Genomic DNA, 19955 nt, shown 5'->3' with positions numbered 1-19955 from the left:
AGCACAGAAGTGTTCTCCATCCTTGCTCTCAGCCCTTTTCCAGCCTCCTTCCCCTTCTAGTGTCCACAGCTGGGGCACAGTCACCATCACCACTACTACCTCCCAGAATCCCCAGGGCCAGGCGCCCAAGATCTTCCCTCTGCCATCCACCACTTAGATACTTGCATACTTAATTAGGTGGCTTCTCATTGCATTCAGGGTAAGGTCCAAACTTAGCATGGTTTTTGAGGCACTTTATGATTCAGTTTCCATTGAAGTCTCTTGCAGTAGTACTAACATTTGTCTCACGAAATACTTTCCAGAATAAGCCAAGCTCTCTCCACCTGCGACCTTTGCACACACTATTCATTAGCACAGAGAGCACTGCTATTCAATGTGTAACCACATACACACAAAATGTAGGCACAGATCAGCATTATCAGCATCACTTGGGAGAAATGCAAATGCATGCTTCACCCCAGGCCAACTAAATCAAAATCTCTAGGGTGGGGCTCAGAAATCTGTTTTGACAAGCTCTCCAGGTGATTCTGATGCACACTAAGTATGAGAATCACTCGCCTAATGCACCTTTTCTCCTTCCAATCTGTAGGCACTCACAGTCTCCAAGTTCTTTTTGGTAAATACCATTGACCTCCAGCAGTTAGAGGCAGACAGGAAAACAGGCCTCCTCCCTCACAGCCTTGCTATTCTGTGGTATATTACCCTGGAGAGCAAGTCTCAGACTGAGTTGGCCACATGTATAAACATTTACTAGCAGGGAGGCACAACTCCTAGCACCACCTGTCCAGGGAGCTCATGAACTGCCCGCTCTGCTCTTTTAGGCCAGTGCTTATTAACCTGGCTGTGCATTAAAATCACCTGGGGATATTTCAAATGCTCAGTGCCCAGGCTGCACCCCAGACCAATTAGAAGGGAACCTGGGCAAGGGGCAAGAGCCAATAACTGATATTTTTTAAGCTCCCCAGAGGATTCCAATGTGCAGTTGAGAACAATTGTTTTAGATCTTCCCATAAGCCCCTGGCTTGAAAAGTTTCACCTTCAGACAATTTTAACAATATTCCGATGTCTGGGACCTTTAGATTTGTTGTAGGGTTGGGCTGGGGTGAGGAGATAAGAGGGCAGAACTGAGAGTTCCAGGCCTCGAAGGCTAAAGATGTCTCCAGATCATTAGGCCCTGTTTAAGCAAGGGAATAGGGTGCCTTTTTCTATCTTTCTACCAACCATATAACCTGAACATATTGATTTCACTGACTTAAAAAATATTTCTAATATCCTTTAAGATAATTAATGAACCCTTTAATGCAGCGCTAGGTGGTGACATTTGAAGCCATCTCTGGAGTCTAAGGGTTCCCAAATAAGGATTCTCCATTGCTAATTAGGGTCCTGATAAGGGTCTTTCAGTTAGTTATTCATCTTTGGACATGGATTCCCGACTAGGGTGCACCTCCAGTGTTCATTCACTTCCCCTGGGGTAGAGATTAAAGCTAATTTACATGCATACAGCCCATATGTATTTTAAAGTATATTAATAAAGGCTCTTCTTTAATGTCACTGCCTCGAGCCACAGGGGTCATCCTGAGCTTCCCCAACCACATGAACCACACAGTGGGAGAGGTGGTGTGTTCACCTGTCTGCTATTCATGCCAGATTCTGAACACCTCAAGGACAGAAACAGTGTCTTTCACACTATTGCTCCCCAGCACCTAGCATAGTGCTTGGTGCGTAGTAAGTGTTCAAATATTTGCTGAATTGAAATACACGTGTGCCAGGCACTGTGCCAGATTAAAAAAAAAACAAACGAAAAACAAACTCTACAATTTACTTTGAACTGAGTTTTTTAAAAAGTAGATTCATGGCTGGGTACAGATGTGAACACAGGAATTGTGTGATAAGTATAGTAAAAGGGTAACGCTGGAATCTAGGTGGTGTATGCTCACATACAACTTTGCTGTATGTTTGAAAAGTTGCATAATAAAACGCTATGCGGTGCAGGGGAGGGTGGGGCTCAATGAATGTTCACAACAGTACTTCAGGATGGGTATTGTCCCCATTTTTTTACAGAGGGGGAAACTAAGAACCGGATAAAGGAAGTCACCTGCTCAAGATCACACAGCTGGAAAAGGCAGGATTCACACCCATCTGCCAAACCGGCTCCCCTTCAGGTCTATCCCAGACTTTGCTTTCTGGCTGCCAAGTAAAATAAGACATCAAGGCCGGAGAGCTCAGTTCTGTCCTATGAATTAAACAGAAATGATCATTTTCCTGGATTGGGAAGGCCACAAAACACTTGTTTCTATTCCAGAAGGTGTGGTGGTGGTGTTGGGGGTGGGGTGGGGGTAGGAGTATTGTCTCTAATAGGACACACCTGTGTGTACCGTATATGTCTCCCTAGGAGGAGAAAAGTGTGGAAAACAGAGCCTGAAGTTTCTCCTCTCCTTCCCGCATACTTGAGGTGGGGGCCTGGAACACTGGGCTCCTGCTGAGACAGAACACTGTTAAAACACATCTCGTTAAAGTATGTGTGGACGTGAGAATGCAACTGGGGAACTGTTTTCCTGTTATTGTCCTTGAGAATAAGATGAGACCCATTTTGCAGACAGTTGTAAACAACCAAGTGAAAATGTCTATGTGCACAGTAAAGCATTACTCTACCCTAAAGCATAATAAATACGGGTCTTGGGAACGGGTCTCACACACTCAACCAACAGGTGGTATGTCCCCTGTTCCCAGTCTCTCAAAGATATTTTTATCTCTAATCTTAATTTCTGCGTAGCTCCCGGCAACAAGTGGCGCCCAATGTGGGGCTCGAATCTCAAAGAAGGCTCGTTTAATCGACTAAGGTTTGTGATATCGGTGCAGGAACTTGGGTAGAGCAGAGGCCTCACTACTTCTCTAGGTAAGAAGACTCCGGAGCATCAGCAGGGTTATTATGGGGAACAGAGACAGCATAACCAAGTATTGACCTTATGTCTATCTCCTCCATCAGCTCTTAAAAGCTAGCAGTGCTAAGGCTAATGAATCTCATATCCTAGAGCTCTTGCAAATTGTAGAAAAGTATTGCTCTTAGTTTTCTTCTCTTGGCTCCCTGGAATCTAGTGATTAGAATAAGGTGGGTAAAGAGTTGAAAAAAATTGCATATACAGGGTGTCCCTTTCCCAGTCACTATTTGGTCCACTTGGACCTTAATTAAGTCAGTTTTAAAGCCCCTCCCAATGCAGGATGGGGGGGAGAATAATGATAATAATCTGGCAGACCCAGAGGGTGAGGATTCTCTCCCCCTTAAGCCATGCTCTCCACCGCCCTCCGCAACCCCACCTCAATTTAAGAAGCTTCTACAGCCTCCTCCTGCTCCCCCACCTGTACCGGGAACAAAAACCCCCAGCTATTCAACAAGTCACTTTAAATTTGGAATTTGGGAAAGTAATCAGCTACATCCTTAAAAAGAAACATGAATTAGAAAGCAAAATATTGGTCTCAACCTTAATAACCTGGGGGCTAGTTTGTACCGCCCTATGTCCCCTTCAATCATCCGTTCAGCCCAGGGCTCTCCCTGAGGAGTCTGAAAAAAAGAATGTAATTAGAAAGAAGAAATATTGGCCGCCTCCGCCTCCTCTGCCTTTGCAGGACGAGCAACATACAAGAATGCTCCCAAAGGCTCCAGATGCTTCCTGATTGCTCAGTTGAGGATTTCTTTCTCTGAAATCTCCTTGCAGCCACAGCCCAGGAGAAGCCGTTATACGCGATCACTTCACAGGACAAAGATGCCCCAGTTAAACGTGGTTTACGGACAGGCGCAATGCCCCAGCGCGGCGGATCCAGGACTCCTTACGCACCACGGTGACTTGTGTCCCACAGTCTCTGAGGCGTAGGCCCATGATTCACATAAATTACTCCCTCTTTCAAATCCTTCCTCCACCACTATTTTTCTAATTAAATGTGAGGATTCTATCCAGGAAGATTTGCCAGGCATTTGGTTTGCCGCTTCATTGGTCTGTTGATCCTCTTTCCCTTTCATAGTCTAGAAATGAAACGCAGGCCCTGGGCCCTCGGCCGCCCGAACTCTTCCGACTTTGCGCTGGGACACCGCAGCCAGCCGCAGCCTGCGAGACCTCAGACGGCCGCGCGGGGGCGTACGGGGGAGACTCCGCTGAGGTTCCTGGAATCCGCGGCTGAGCCAACGGAGCAGGAAAAAAAAAAAGCTCATCTCGCTGACTCCTGTGGGAACGCGAGCTGGAGGGGAGGGATGCAGGGGAGGCCCGGAGTGGAAGTTTTCCTGGCCTCCAATGTGGGCAGAGCCTCGGCATGTTAGCGCTCCCAGCCAGCCAGGTTGTTAGCAGACAAAGGTCTTGAAATGTGGAGGGAATCGTCATACCCTTTGGTGGTTTGTTCCTTACTATGACAATCCCTACCTTTCCGTCAATGAAATTAAATCATTTTGCCTGGCCCTTAACACTGAGCAAGAAGGTACAGGTGCAAGAGGCCTCAGGACTTGGGCACGGAACATCACCCCTGGTGTCCTTTCCCCACCCATCTGCACACACACACACACACACCCCAATATCCTTATCCTGCCCCCTTCCGGGACCTGCACTTGGAGGAGTCTTGTTGGGGAAATTTATCATATTATTCTGCATTTTAAATAAAGTTGCGATTGTGGGATGCCACTTAGAAAATGCTAGATTTAGCAGTCATTAAAATTGTTTTTTCTTGAACTTATGTATTAGGCACAAGACTTTTTCATCTATTCATGTAACATTTATTAGGCGCCAACTAGATGTTAGGCTCAGGAGCTACAGAACTGGACAAGATACATTCCCTGACCTGGACTTGCACAGTCAGATGGGAGACAGATAAGGAACAGGGATGACAGTAGAGAGAGAAGATGCTATGATAAGAGAAAGCAAGGGTGTTCTGCCTGGAGTCCAGGCTCAGGGTAGCTGCAGCAGAGGCCAAAGGAACAGCAGGAGCAGTCAGCCAAGGAGGCCCGGTGGGGGATGCAGCATGGCGTCTGGGGAGAACAGCAGCATTTGCAAAGCAAGAAGCCAGAATGGTCAGAATGGCAAGTTCAGCAAACTGCGAAGAGCCAGTGCGGCTGGAACATAAGATGCAAGAAGCAGGAGGAGACACAGCTGGGCAGGTAGGCAGGGAAGAGACATAGCTGGGCAGGTAGGCAGGGTCCAAGTCAGGAAGGGCCCTCTCGGCCACTTCAAGGAGATGGAAATCCAACTTTCGGCACTGTGGAGTCACTGAGATAATTTAATCTGGTGCATTTCGTGATCAGCTTTGCCCTTTAAAAAAAAAATCACTCTGACAGTTGAATAAGAGGCAGACTGCAAGGGCTGGAGGACCTCGGGTATCTGCATCTATGTTCAGATTGCTCTTGCACTCCCCTTTGAAATCAGCTTACAAACAAAATGGAGGTTAATGGGGAGGGGAGCAAAGCTACTGGCTGTGAGTGGGGAGGACTCCTGGGGAGCTCACCAGGGGACAAGATTGAGAACACAATTGCTCCCTCAGAAATGAGATATGCTGGTGAATACACCGAATAAGATCCCTGACTTCTTAGAACTTCTATTCAGGAGTCACAGCACAAGAGGAGAGTAAGAGGAAGGAAAGAACCAAGGAGCCTGGTCCAAGAGCTTATCCCTCCCACTTCCCAAGACAAGAATTCCCACTGCTCATTATTGTGGGATTATTATGATTGTTTTTAGAGATGAAAGAGGAGATGAGTTGGGAGGGGGGTGTGAATTAGTCTGAAAAAGAAAATAAGATTTGAAATAGATGAACTCTGGTGCAAGCTCATTTCTGGGAAGCGGACTTTGAGAGATTCCCTGTGATCCCTCCAAAATCTGATCACTCCCAGCGTTCTCCATCTCAAAAAACAGCATCAACATCTGCCTCGCTGGCCAAGTGAAAGCCTTAGAAGTCACCCCCAACATCTAATCCACCCACCCACTGGTACTGTCAGTTTGGCAGGATATCTACTTTTCTCCATCTCCAGAGCCAGCAGCCTGGGCCAAACCACCATCATTTCTTGCCTGTAACTATTCCTAACTGCTCCCCCAGTCACTCTCTCAACCCTCTATTAGCACTCCTCAGATCTTCCTGAAATGTTAATAGAATCATGTTATCCACCCCCCACCCCTGCTTCAAACCCTTCAGTGATCTTGGATTAAATCTTGAAATGTTCATACACACACACACCCCTGCTTTCAAACCCTTGATTGACCTTGGAATAAATCCATTCTCCTTAGTGTCGCCCAGAATGATGTAATCCTTGCCAACGTTGCCCTGGCTTATTAGGCTATAGCAATCTCTCTTTCAGTTCCTCTTGTACCAAAGCTCCTGCCCTGCAGGACCTTCATCAGGCTCTTCCCTTTTTCCTTTTTCCTTTTTTTTTTTTTTTGCCTGGTTAACTCCTCCTCCTGCTCCAACTCTTGGCTTGAATGTCACTTCCTCAGAGAGAGCACTCAGGATGCCACCACAATTTAATGGTCCCTCCTCATCCTGCTATGATGATTTCTACATTACTACTCAACTCCTGGCCTCCATAACACTTCTAACTGTGTTATTCTGTATTCATCTGTGTTTTATTTGTTTGCTATCTGGCTTCCCCACTAGATTGTAAGCTTACTGAGGGCAGGTATAATACTCTCTCCATCACTGTACATCCAGCACTTTGCGCATTGCTTGCCCTAGACTAGACACTCAATTAACATTAATTGAAAGTAATAAATTTTTTTAAATCCTTCTTGATTTTCCACAAGTATAATCCTTCCCTCCTTGGTAATATGGAGAAGAATTACTGCTCAGCAGTTGTATGCATGCACTCTGGAGCAGGAATGCCTGGGTTCAAACCCAGGCTGTTAGGACTTTGGGCAAGTTACTTGGTTAGTGTCTTAGTATCCTCATCTGTAAAATGAGAATAATGATGATGCAAATATTACCTACCTCATAGGATAACATAACAGGATGATTAAATGAACTAAAATATATGTAAAAGCAGTTAAATCAATGCCTGGTACATAGTAACGATTACCTATTAGTACATCTGTAGCTTGCACATTGTTCTATTATTGCATGTGTCACTTTTCATTGCAATTATTTCCACGCTCATGTCACTCTCTAGGCCACGAGTCAGAGCATATTTGTATCATATCCATGGGTCTAGCACAATGCCTAAGGCAGCACTCAATTAAGTTTAACTGAACTTGGTATATTACCTAGCATTCAGATATGAAAAATGTATATTATGTCTTTACCACACTCTCCAGCTCTTCCTATTATTCCAGCCTCTTCATTAAAATTAGGCTATTAATTAATAACAATCAAAATCCAAGATTATTTTTTGAGCTTGATAGAAAGGAGAAGGGGAAAACATAAAGCAGAAATAAGAAAGTATACTGGGAGAGGGCATATTCCTTGAGCTGCAAAAATCCACCAACATGTTTGGCAGGAAGTCTTTATTATTCTAATAAAAGACTATTATGTATGTAAAGGAGTTAACTCCTTTCTGTGTAGTTTCATGTTTTGAAAGTTCTGGCTAATATATTAAAACAGGAAACAATGAGCTGGCAATATTATCAAGAATCTAAAGTACATTTATAACCTATAACATAGTATTCCCACTCTAGAAATATATACTAAGGAAATTAATCAAAGTTGCCCATGAAGGTTAATGAAATGGAAGGTCATTCCAGCATTATTTATAATAGTAAAAACAGCCTAAGGCCCCCCAGTATCCCAGTGGGAATGGCTATATACCACTTCAGTGGTACAGAGCCATCCAATGATGCAGCAACTGCAAAATGTATTCTCAAGGAAATGTTTGTAATGGATAAAATCCTCATCATATACAATATTAAATGAAAAAAGGGAGGACGCAAAACTAAAAAGACATAAGGTGGTGCTTATTTCTGGAGTAATACGTGATTTTAATTTTCATCTTTAATACTGGTGTACTTCCCAAACTCTTACACTTTAATGAAAATGCGTTTTATTTTTTAAATCATAGAAAAGAATTTTTTTTAAAGCCCAGTATTTAGTTTGTCTTACATTTTGGCTTTCATTCCATAATTTTTGCTGTTTCTGAGTGTGGTCCATGAACAGTTTCTATCAGAATCCTGGTGTTGGGCAGGTACACACTTAGGAATCAGAATCTGCATGTTAGCCAGTTTCAGTTGGTGACTCTTCACTGAACACACAATGAAGTTTGCAGAACCTCAGATTTAGCAACTCGGAAAGCAGAGGAAAGCACAATGAATCTCAAGAAAGCTATTTGTGCTTATGGCCAGGAGATGGCGCAGGTTTTCCACTTACCTGATTCAAATCTCCCTAGAAAGTTGGAAATACGGTTCAAAAGAAATTGCTTCATCTCACTGCACAGGTCCAGAAGAGGACCTCCGGAGATTGCAATGGGAAACCAGAAACCAGAAAGAAGCTTCCGTAACAGATGGGATTATGTGTCCTGTGGAAGCCGCCCTTCTCAAGAGACAGATGAGTGGATTAGCTTCTGGGCTAGAACAGCACTAGACTCCAAAAAGGAAAAATCTGATCAATCCCTTGTTCCATCTTGGCTGCAAAGTCAGGGCCAGCCTTTAGAAGAAGGGGGACTCTATGGAGTTCAGGAACAGCAGCAGTCGGCCTTCTGCCCTGTAGAAGGATGAGGGTCTCTGGTCCCAGTGCAGATGGAGATGGATGTTATAGGCTTCCTCGTCTGAATATCCTACCTAGCCAGTTCTCTTCGTTTGCTCCCAGTTTGAGTCCTGGTGTCAGTGGGGGCTGGAGGCAGAGTCTGCTGCCTTGGCACATCCACTGCAGACAAGTTAAGCAGTGATGGGGTACAGCACCCACAAGACGTACAAAATGCAAGGCCCTTGTAGATTGTGCCCCTGCCTGCCTCTCATTCCAGCCTCGTACTGAGCTTCTTGTGGTCCCCCCACATCCATAACTCCCCACTTCTCCTTTTCTCTAGACGTTTTCTCTTATCCCCCAGGCTAATGCCCACTCACCCTTCAAGACCCAGCCCTCTATTACAGCTTCCAAAAACCCTTCCCCTCAGCCTCTCCTGCAAAGTTGACTGACTCAGCCTCCTCTGCCATTCCATAGCACCCATCGCTTACCTTTTTCTTTTCAATTAACATGATGCCTTAAAATTTACAAGATCTGTCTTTCCAGGACAAAATCTTTTATCTTGACTGACAAGACAAGGCTGAGGAACGGGGCAGACTCAAAGATGACCTGGTGTCAACAGGGAGCCCACCCCAAGGCTCGGCCCCCCTTTGCAGTGAACCTCCAAGGTGGCTGGTCCTCTGCTTCCAAGATACTCAATCCCCAGGATCAGCTGTGCCATGCAGGGGCCTGGGGGGCAGTGGTTTTCAAACATTCTTTTTTTTTTTTTTTATTTAATTTTTTTATTAGAGAAATTGTAAGTTTACAGAAAAATCATGCCTTTCAAACACTCTTGCTCAGATTCCTCATAAAATAATTTTGAAAAACTAGAGTGTTACTGTTTTACACATTTTTAGGTTGACACCTGTGGTTGTTTGAAGCTGTATGTACCCCAGAAAAACATGTTCTTAAACTTAATCCATTACTGTGGGTTTGAACCCATTGTAAGTAGGACTTTTTGGTGAGGGCATTTCAGTTAGGGTGTAGCCCACCTCAATCGGGATGGGTCTTAATCCTACTCATAGAGTCCTTTATAAGAGAGTGAAATTCAGACAGACAGAATGAAAGCTACAGAGATTGCCCCAGAAGCTGAACATCAGTGCAACCCGGAAAGACTAGAAGACTTCGCCATGGGAAAAGCCAAGGACCAAGGATTGTCACCATCAGCCCCAGAACACCACAGTCTTCAAGGGAAGAAGGGTCACCTAATGCTGCCTTGATTTGTACTTTTACATACCTCAAAACTGTGAATGAATAAATTCCCACAGTTTAAGCCAATCCATTGCATGGTCTTTGGTTGAGCAGCCAAGGAAACTAAAACGACACCTAAAATTTTTTTCTGATTTTTTTAATGTTGTGTACATACTTTAATATATTTTTTGTCAAAAAAAGATTTACTTCATTCAGTTTATAGAAACCATACTCCATATAACCTAACTGGCAAAGCCAGTTCCATCAGACAAATCAGATTTTCTGTCAGGAAAAGTTGGACTTCGTATTTCAGTTCAAATAATTGTGTTAATATACATCCTAGGGAAACATCTATCTCACCGCTGATTCTAAGTACAATAGAGACTAGGAGGAGAAAGAGAGGTAGGGAGGGAATGGGAGAGGGAAGGATGAGTGGATGCAGAGGCTTAGAGCCTGGATAAGATGAAGGACTTTCCCCATCAATATTTCTGAAGGACGCTCCCAAACTGGGCACGCTGGGGATTCTTATTCAGAAGCAGGCATTCCCAACCCAATTTTTGTGCCCCAGGGCAATGCCCTCTTAATAAGAGCCCAGAAATCTGGGCCCTGCCGTTTCTTTTCAAGGTGGGAAAAGAAAGATTCAGAAAGAAGCTGGGGAGGTAAGAAAGGAGAATCTGCAGAGCTCAGACAGTTGGTTTGGGGATAGATACATGTGGAAGTTGAGACCCTGGAAATGGAGTTCCTTAAAACTATCTGGGCCCACTTTCCCTTGGGAAGGTCTCTGTGAACCCCATTGCAGCATGCTCCAGTTTGAAGGCAACTGTGGAAAGACAACCTCCCCCTACTCCACTTCTTGCAGTAAATAGGCCTTCACAGGTCCATTCAACTCAAAGCCCAAGGCTCAACTCTTTCCACGCAAAAGCTGCTATGGCAGGCAGGGAGGTCTTACCCTCCTCAAGAAAAATTACACAGGTGCTCCAGGCTCCCTGCCCACCCTCCCTCCTTTATAACCACATCACGGCACTATTATCACACCTAGAACAAATTAAGAAAAATCTGATGGGATCAAAAATCCAGTTAGTGTTCAAATGTTCCTGTTGTCCCATGTTTTGTGAACTCTTCTTTGACTGAGTCAGGAGGCAAACAAGCTCCACATGCTGCATTGTCATTTACTGATATGTCATTTAAGTCTTTTGTAATGATTAAAAGATGAACAGTCTATATATAGGTTCTCATTCCTTCTTTTTTTTTTTTGATATTTTTGTGTTGAAAAACTAAATCATTTGTCCTCTCTGGTTTCCTGCACTCAGAATTTCACTGGCTACATCCCTTATGGTGTCATTTTACTGGCTAGTCCAGATCTCGTGTTTCCCCTAAACTTAACTTGCATTCAAGTTTGATTTGGGTCTGCCTTTTGATTTTAATGTTTTTCATTTACATGATTTTATTAATAATGCCAGAGAGGAAAAGGTAAGGAATTAAAAAGAAAAGAAAATACTCTTCAGTTATCCCAGTTATATTGATGGAGCACTTGTTAGGTATCTGGTAAGAACCAGAACCCAGGGTCTCCATCTCAGGATGCTCCTCTGAGCTGCCTGGCAGCTGCCTGCCCCACCCCTCTCAATTCTGGAGAAAATGGGATAGACATTTAGCAGTGACAATTATACCCTGACAGTATATACTTGTTTTGGCAAGAGAAATTCACTCACTCACTCATTCCTTCCTTCAATGGGAGGGCCTAGGATTTACAAGTCATAGTTCTAGGTACAATGGATAAAATGATGAGCAAGAGAGGACTGTGGACCTTATGGGATATGGTCTATATGCTAGTAGAGAAGTAGGGAAGAGACATTAATAGGGAAAAACATTTCAGATTCTAATTAGTGCTGTGAACCAAATAAACAGGGTGATGTGACAGAGAGTAAAGGGACAGGGAGTTGGGGGCTCCTATAGGAAGGGTGGCCTCCTCTTGGAGGAGGTGACATTTGACCTGCTACCCGAAAGTTGCAAAGAAGCCAGTTATGGAAAAACTGGGGCAAGGATTCACAGGGGAAACAGCTATTGTGAAAGCCCTGAGGCGGGAAGTTCAGTATTTCTGAGGATCAGAAGGGAGACATATTTCTGCAATGGAGAGAACGGTACTGAAACCATGTCAAAGGGGTGTCAGGTTGCGATGAGCAGTCAGAACTGAGAGGTATTAGGTGGGGAGAAAGGATTGCAGATAGACTAGAGAGGCAAGGAGAACAGTTGGTGGGTATTTCAGAGATGGAGTTGAGAAAAGATAGAGCTTTGCCTGGGCTGGAGCGGTGGAAAAGGGGAGAAGTGGGCAAATTCAAAGACGGGGATGGATTCAATGTTGGGAATGAATGAAAGAGAGGAAGCAAGGATGACCCCTGGGGTTCCGGCCTGAGGACTATGCAATTGATGGTGGTATCCTACTGAGACGTGAGCCTGTAGAAGAGAGGCCCAGGCTGGGAGAGGGGGTTCTGGGGGGAGTGTTGAGAAGCGATCGCTGAGAGGGGCTACCAAGCTGGCAGTCTGGAGCCCAGCAGGCAGCCAGCAATTGGAAGTCAGCAACTGGATGAGATTTCCTGGGGGAGGGGGCGAGGGAATGGAGATTAAAACTTTCAAAATCCACAAAGGGAAGGGAGGAGCCAGCAAAAGAGATTTTGTGGCATTCCCCGCCATAAAATACTTGCTCCTCCTTCCGCTCTTTGTTCATTCTTGGATCCTCCAGGCTGGAGAGGCTTCTTCTCGAGGTAAACTGGCCAAGGTGTGGGGGTGTGGGGAAGGGTGACCTCAGCTGGGCCTCCTGGCTTTACAGCCCCCCGTTCCTCACGGCCATAGGGCTGGTAAAGGCAGCCTGCCCCAGCCTCTGCTCCTTAGTCCGAGGTGGGAATATTAAAATATCAGTGCTGAGAGGTCTGAAGTCAAGAAAACTGGGAGGTAAGAGCTTAAGAAAAAAAAGAGAAAGAAAGAAAAGTAAAGTCAACAACAACAACAAAAAACTAGTGGAATGCCTTTTGGGAAGCGTGGAATAAGTGAGAGCTTTGCACTGTGGCAGACTTGGGTGTTCTGTCTCTTCATTTCCTCCTTGCAGGGCCTTGAACTTCATCAGCTTATTTCCTCAGACTATTTCTTTATCTGACTGGGAAGTAGGTTTAGAAGTAATAACTTTTTCTGCTTTTCCTTCATTTTCGAAAAACTGACTGGATTATTTTTCAAACTACAAAAGGTATCCCTATGTCAAAAAAAAAAAGTCTGGGCTGGGTAAGGAGAGGTTCAAGAGGATTATTGCAAGGGTTCGGGGTTGGGGAAAAGGACTGTTGGAACAGGGAGAACACTCTGATCAGCAAGTGCCTCAAGAGTTAGGCAAAAACGATTTTTCTTTTTTAGAGAAGAAAGAATCAGGTGTAGGGAAGTGGGGGTGAAAGGTTGGTGTGATCAGATAGTAAATCTGAAATAGTAGATCCTACAGTAAGATCAGCCCTTGAGAAGGGCCCCTGATGGTGGGGCTCAGGCTGAGGATAGGCCAAAGTTCATGGGTCTGGGGAGAGGAGAGAAATGTAACCAAAGTTTGATCAGTAAGCATTTTGTTCCAGCTGTGGGGGCAAGCATTTCAGCTAATCATTTAGAAACCAAGAATGGGAATGCGGAAGGTCTCTGCCTTGTCCTAGATAAACTAGGAGGGCATCCGAGCGGCCTGCCTAAGTCATCAGGAAGTGTGGTTCTTTGCCCTAAGCCATTTTGCTGAACAGGGAGGGTGAAGGGAGGGACTTCTTAAACTTGCTGTTTTCCAGAAACAAAGGGCTTGAATATTCTGGAAAAGTTAAAAGTTGTCGCACGTTTGCTGCCAAAATGTCTTATAAAATGGGCCCCTACTAAACCAAAGAAACCAACCACTCATCACCCCAGCCCCTTTCCCCTTCCCTCACCTCCTGCTGTGCCACTCGGGAGCCTTCTGACTTAGCTTAGTGCCCCTCTCTCCTCCACTCTCAGACCCTTAGTTCCTTGAGTGTGCCTTTTCATACTTATTTCTATGATGATACAAATTTAAACAAAAAAAAAAAAACAGAGAAATCCCATTCTTTGTACCTAACGGAGTAGTTTTCTACACACTGTATCTTTAACGTTGAAGCCTATTTCATGGATTTAACTTGATTTCTAGGCACTGAAACGGACCTTCAGAAGAGGCGAAGTCTTGCCACTCAAGAAGTTCGTTTTCCTTCTGGAAGGGCTGTAGATGGGTAAGCAGCTGAAACTTGAGTTGAGTGGTTGTAGGTAGCTGGAGAAGTGGAGGGTGCATGGCGGGGGGTGGAGGGTAGATGTGGGATGCGTATTTTAGAGTGGATCAGGGGACAGACACTCTTTCAGGACGGGAAATGAATCGTTTTAACCCGGTGCCAAGGACCCGTTGGCAGTCTGGTGCTATTAGTAGAACCCACGACTTTGTCACCACTAGAAATTATTGATATTTTCATTTCCCATTAAGGGTTGCAGATACCGTGAAATACAGCTTACACTGCCACTACTTAAAAACGTGGTTTAGACCTACCAGTCTATCTTGTTAAATAACAAATAGGTTAAGAAACTCTTATATTCCATATCCTAAATTTATTATTTTTTGGTAACTTATTAAATGCTGACTTCCAGTCAGAGATTAATGAAAATAAACTGATTCCCTCCTAAGATCCTGGATACTCTGAATTCTGTGCACAGGATACTCCGGATTAAGAATCCTTGTTTGAAGGAAAAGCAAGGTTATACCCAAAGGCTGGAGCAAATTTTGGAAGTTTCAAGTTAGGTTTTAATTGCCAGAAAAAGGAATTGGGATTAGAGTTCTAAATGGAAGAGTTCTGCCTAGGCTTTTTTTTTTTTTTTTTTTTTTCCTGCAGAGGGTTTCAATCAGTGAAGTGTTAAATTCTGATTTTATGTTTTAGGAAGGTTACTCTTAACAGTAGATAATAAAAGGGCAAAAGAAGGAGACTGGGTGGGACTCCTTAGGAAGGGCAAGAAATGTTTGACAATTCACACACTCTAAAGCATGGTGAGGGGTGAGGGGAATTCAATTTCCCCATAATCTTAGCAGGTTTATGGTTGGGGGCAGGAGGAGGGTGGGGAGAGAACTTGTTTTGATTTGCATTTCTTTGGCTCCCAGCTCCCAACTGCCATCTTTTGATATGTTTATCCTACATTTGCATTTCTTATGAATTAAACTAGGCAGCCCATTCTCATGGTGATGTTTCTTTTTCTGAATTTACTAGAACTATTGACTTCCTTTAGCTAGAGAAAGAGCAGTCAATGCTTCCCAGCCCATTCTCTGCAGTCATACCTTTGAAGTTACCAAGAGTGCTGTGGCCCCTTTCACCATGTTCTATTGCCCGTGTTTTTTCTGGTTGTGGGAGGAGAATACAGGAAACTGTGAACTTCTAATTGCTCTGATTGGTGTGTCACCTTTCACAACTCAGAGGCCTTTAAAAAAATATAAGGTTATAGTTTTTTACATTATTTTCTTTCACATTAGTTTATTTTCTTAATAGGTCATTTGTAGTGCTCCAGTCTAGGTACAGGTCCACTCTAAATTGCTGTATGGCATTCCATGTTTTGGACATATTTTGCTTTAAGCATCCCCTTAGTGATGGACAATCACTTTTTCCAAACACAATGGAATTGCACTCCCCTGACTAATGAAATTGAGCATTTTCATGTTTACTGTCCATTGTCATTTCCTAGGTTTTTGTTTATATTTACAAAAGTAGGATTGTAGTATATTACATTTTCTCTAACTTGTTTTTTTTTCTTTTACTATATCAAGGACATCCCTAACCAATGCTCTTAACATACTCTAACAGCGGCATATAATTTCATAGATTACATAGACTTGAATTGGTTCAACTCTTCTCATTAGTTTTTTTATCACAAAAACCCTATACAGTATTAAACACTTCTGTTCTTTTATCCTTATGTACAGGTGGGAAAGTAGAGTCCCAAGGGAAGGGTATATGCATTTCTGATTTTAATAATTTTCTCCAATTTCCTGAAAGGTTATAATTATTCCCACTCCAGATTGGTAGAAGTGTTCCCATTTTTTCAGTTATATCCCCTACTTCAGGGTTTGGGCGACTTTTCATGTGTTTAGTGATGATTTGTAGGACATTTTTGTATTTGATCATATAAATTTTATATAAACCATCAGAGACATTAATCTTTTGTGTGTGATTGTTGTAGAATTTATTTGTGTTCCCTCTTTTCCCTCTTCTGTGGATAACTTACCTGTTTTGGATTTCTCTGCATTTGGAACTATTTAATGACACTTGCTCTGTATGGTTGAATGGAAATTTCTGGTCCTGACACCTTTTAAAATGTTACACATTTTGTTGCTTTTCCTTTCTCACGCTGATCTGATGACGATTTTGTTATTGTTGGTCTAAATACTCTTTGGACCAATATTTGATTAAGTTTTGCTAGAATCTCTACTTTTTATTTCCATATGTTTGCAAACAATATTAAAAATCTTTGAACTAGATCTCTTCTCATGCTTAATTTGAACATTGGGGTTTTTTCTCGTTAAGGAAAGTTCTTACTTGGCTTTTTAAATATATACATATTTTTATTAGATAAGTTGTGGGTTTACAGAAAAATCAGGGAGAAAATAGAGTTCCCATATGCCCTTCTCACTCAGTTTTCCATATTAACACTTTGCATGTTGTGGTACCTTTGTTATACTTGATGAAAGAATATTATTAGAATTATATTCACTATAATCCATAATTTACATTATCTTGGTTTTCTATTTTTTATGCTTTTAAATTTTACTTTCATCTCAGCTTTTGTCTTCCCTTTTTTGTGTTTTGATTCAACTATTTGTTTAGAGCATAAAGATACATTTGTGGATTTCCATAATTTAAAAATTATCTTTGCTTCATTGAATACTTTTGACCTTGAATTGTGCTTTATCTAGTGAGTATTGCCATCCTTGCTTTCATTTTGTTTGCATTTGCTTGGTAAACTTTGCCCTTATTTTCAGCTTTGTTTTGCATTTTGTTTTAATAGTTTTTTTTCTTTTTTTCCAAGAATTATGTTTTATTTATCTTTTACAGAGTAATTATTTAAATTGGATACATTTGGGCACATTAGATATTTGACATGAAAAGTAGTTGCATCAGAATGGGCATCAGAAAAATAGCAACTCATCTTATCCATAATTAGAAAATATTCCTGTCTGAACACCTTAAGTGTTATAAATCCTGAGAATGTTGTACACTGATCAAACTGAGGTACTACTTTATAATTAAAACTTGCTTAGAAATAATCCTTTAAAAAATGCTTTCAGGTACAAATCACCTAGTTATCAAACATGGGTCTTTTATAATGTACAAGGAGTAAATATATCAATTACAGTTCAGTATGTCTTAAAACAGCTATCAACTATTATACTATTTCCCCTAAGCTGAGGTTCTGTATTGCAGCCACCACTGGTTCTTTGTCATTTATCTGCTTGTTGACATGTTTAAATGGGAAACACCGCTGGAGTTGTACTCTTAAGCTCAGCCCAATAAGAGTCCCCAAAGAACAATGAGGTACTATTGGTGTGAACCTGATAATAATCAAATAGTCTTCCTTTATCTCTTGAACTTCTACACCAATTCCCGTTACCACTTCCAGTTCTTCTAAAGTATTCGGCTTCTCTGGGTCCTAGATAAATGGAATCAAATCATAAACCTCTGGCACTTTCTTCCATGATCCGGGCCGCCAGGCAGCTCCCGGCTCAGAAAGGCCTGAGAGCCACAGGAAGGCCCAAGAGCCACAGACACAATTCTGCTTCCAGGAGAGAGCCTTAAATTCACATACTCACATCCCTGGCGACTCAATTGTGTCTTTTGTAAGCCATGCAGAGCAGTCTGTTTTAATTAGGGTATTGCAGTAGTTTTGCTAAATTACTTCTAATCTTAAAAAATGTTAGGGGCATTATCAAGCACACATAACAGAATGAACTCACATACTCATCACCAAAATAAGGACATTTTCTTAAATAGTCACAGTGTTATTACCACAACAATAAGATTCAGATTCCTTAATATCATTTAATATTCAGTCCATATTCAAAATTTCCTGATTATCTCAAACGTGCCATTGTTTTCACAATGCAGATCCAAACAAGGATACATTGCATTTAGTGAGGTCTCTTAAAAGTCTCCAGAGTTAGGTAGTGTCTCATTGTTGCGTATTACTAATATTGATCACTTGTACTCTTTATTGATAGCCATTTTTCTATTTCCCCCTTTGACCTTTCCTTTGACTTCAAATTCTTTGGTATGCATCTGCTCATAATTTGGGAGTTACTTTATCGTAAATGAGTGCCAAATTCATTAAATCATTTTTTGCAACTATTGTTTTCTTTTTTTTTTTTTAATCATCATTTTATTGAGATATATTCACATACCACGCAGTCATACAAAACAAATTGTACTTTCGATTGTTTACAGTTGTTTTCTTTTTAAATTGATTAATGTAGCGAATAACATTTATAGATAATCTGCTTTTCAAGTTTCCTTGAATTCTCAAATTAGTGTATACTTTTTATGTACTGTTGGATTTGATTTTCCAATTCCTGTAAGATTTTTGTGTCTATATTCATGAGGGTGAGGAAACTAACCTATGTATTTTTTCTCATTGTCCTCTGGCATGTTATTGAAGTTATCTAGCCTTCTAGAGCATATTGGAATATTTCCTTTTTGCTGTCTCTGAAAGAGTTTGGATACAACAGGAATAAAAGTTGTTTCTTAATCTTCAAATTTAATTATGATCCCTTTAATAGTGATCCCTTTTTTGAACCATGCTTTATCTGTAGCTATGTCCCCTTTTCATTCTCAGTGTTGTTTATGCTTTATCTCTAGCTTGGTCAATTTCAAAGTAGAGATTTGTCGAATGTTTTCTACTTTTGGTTTCAATAATCCTCTATCATTTTTGTTTTCTTTTGCATTGCTTTGTGCTCATCTCTTTTGGTTTGTTGGGTTCATTTTGTACTTTATTTAACAATTCACTTTTCCTCCTTTCTACATTTCTAACATTTTGAATTTAGAATTCTGTGAATTTCCTTAAAAGTATTACTTTCACTATGTCTCACAAGTATGTTTTTGTAGGCCAAGTAGCCAGGAAAGGTTTTACCATACCTTCCTTCCACCATTAGATATGCTTGCTAACCATTTTGTTCTGTATTTATCTACTTTGAAACATATATTTTTAGTTCAGTCATTTCCATTGCATGAATAGGTCACAATTTATTCATTATCTTGATTAACATTTCAGTTGTTTATAATATTTTGCTATTTAAAAAAGGCTACAATGAACATCCCTAGGCATGTCTGCATGTGTGCTATTTTTCTAAGACACAGTAGAGCTAGGAGTAAGACTTGTTGGGCTCATGGGCATGTGTGTCTTCAACTTGATTAGATGTTGCCTCACCACACATTTTGATAGTTATCATCACCATTCCAGCTTTTAAAAAATTTTCTATTAGTTTTTGACCCATGAGTTACTTTAGAATTTATAATAACTGTTGCTGCTAATATTTAAATGTCAAGCTTGGGAATTTAAAATTTTAATTCAGCTTTTAGTTTTGGGCTATCTTAATTTTTCCTGCCTCAATTTTTATGTAATGAAAAATTTTTTGAAATTCTTGGTTTGACAGAGTACAATGGATGGAGTATATATCTTTCTTTTGCCCTGAAGTTACTGATGTATTAGCTGCTTTCACTTTCTTGCATTAGAGTCTTCATAATAGTCTATGAAGTTCTGGTTTGTTAGCTGTAGCACTGCAAGTGAGATGTCTAATGTTACCTTGTTTTGTTTTTTTTCCTTGGATCTTCCTTCAAATCTGGTTCCCTCTTAGTCTTTCCAGGTTTGGTGCAGAGCAAGCATCAGCATCCACCCAGGGGGGAGGCCAGATAGCTATGAGCCCCCCCACTTCCTCCACATCCTCCCCTTAACCAGATGATTGCTCCAGCCTTCACATAGTGTTTCCTCTCCTGAAATGCATGTCCTCCCATTCTTTGCTGTATAACTTATGCCCTTTTCTCACCCACCTCAAGCCT

Source organism: Choloepus didactylus, chromosome 2 (genome assembly GCF_015220235.1).
Source record: "Choloepus didactylus isolate mChoDid1 chromosome 2, mChoDid1.pri, whole genome shotgun sequence".
NCBI lineage: Eukaryota > Metazoa > Chordata > Mammalia > Pilosa > Megalonychidae > Choloepus > Choloepus didactylus.
The sequence above is the reverse complement of the archived record's forward strand: the minus strand, read 5'-3'. Positions refer to the sequence as shown.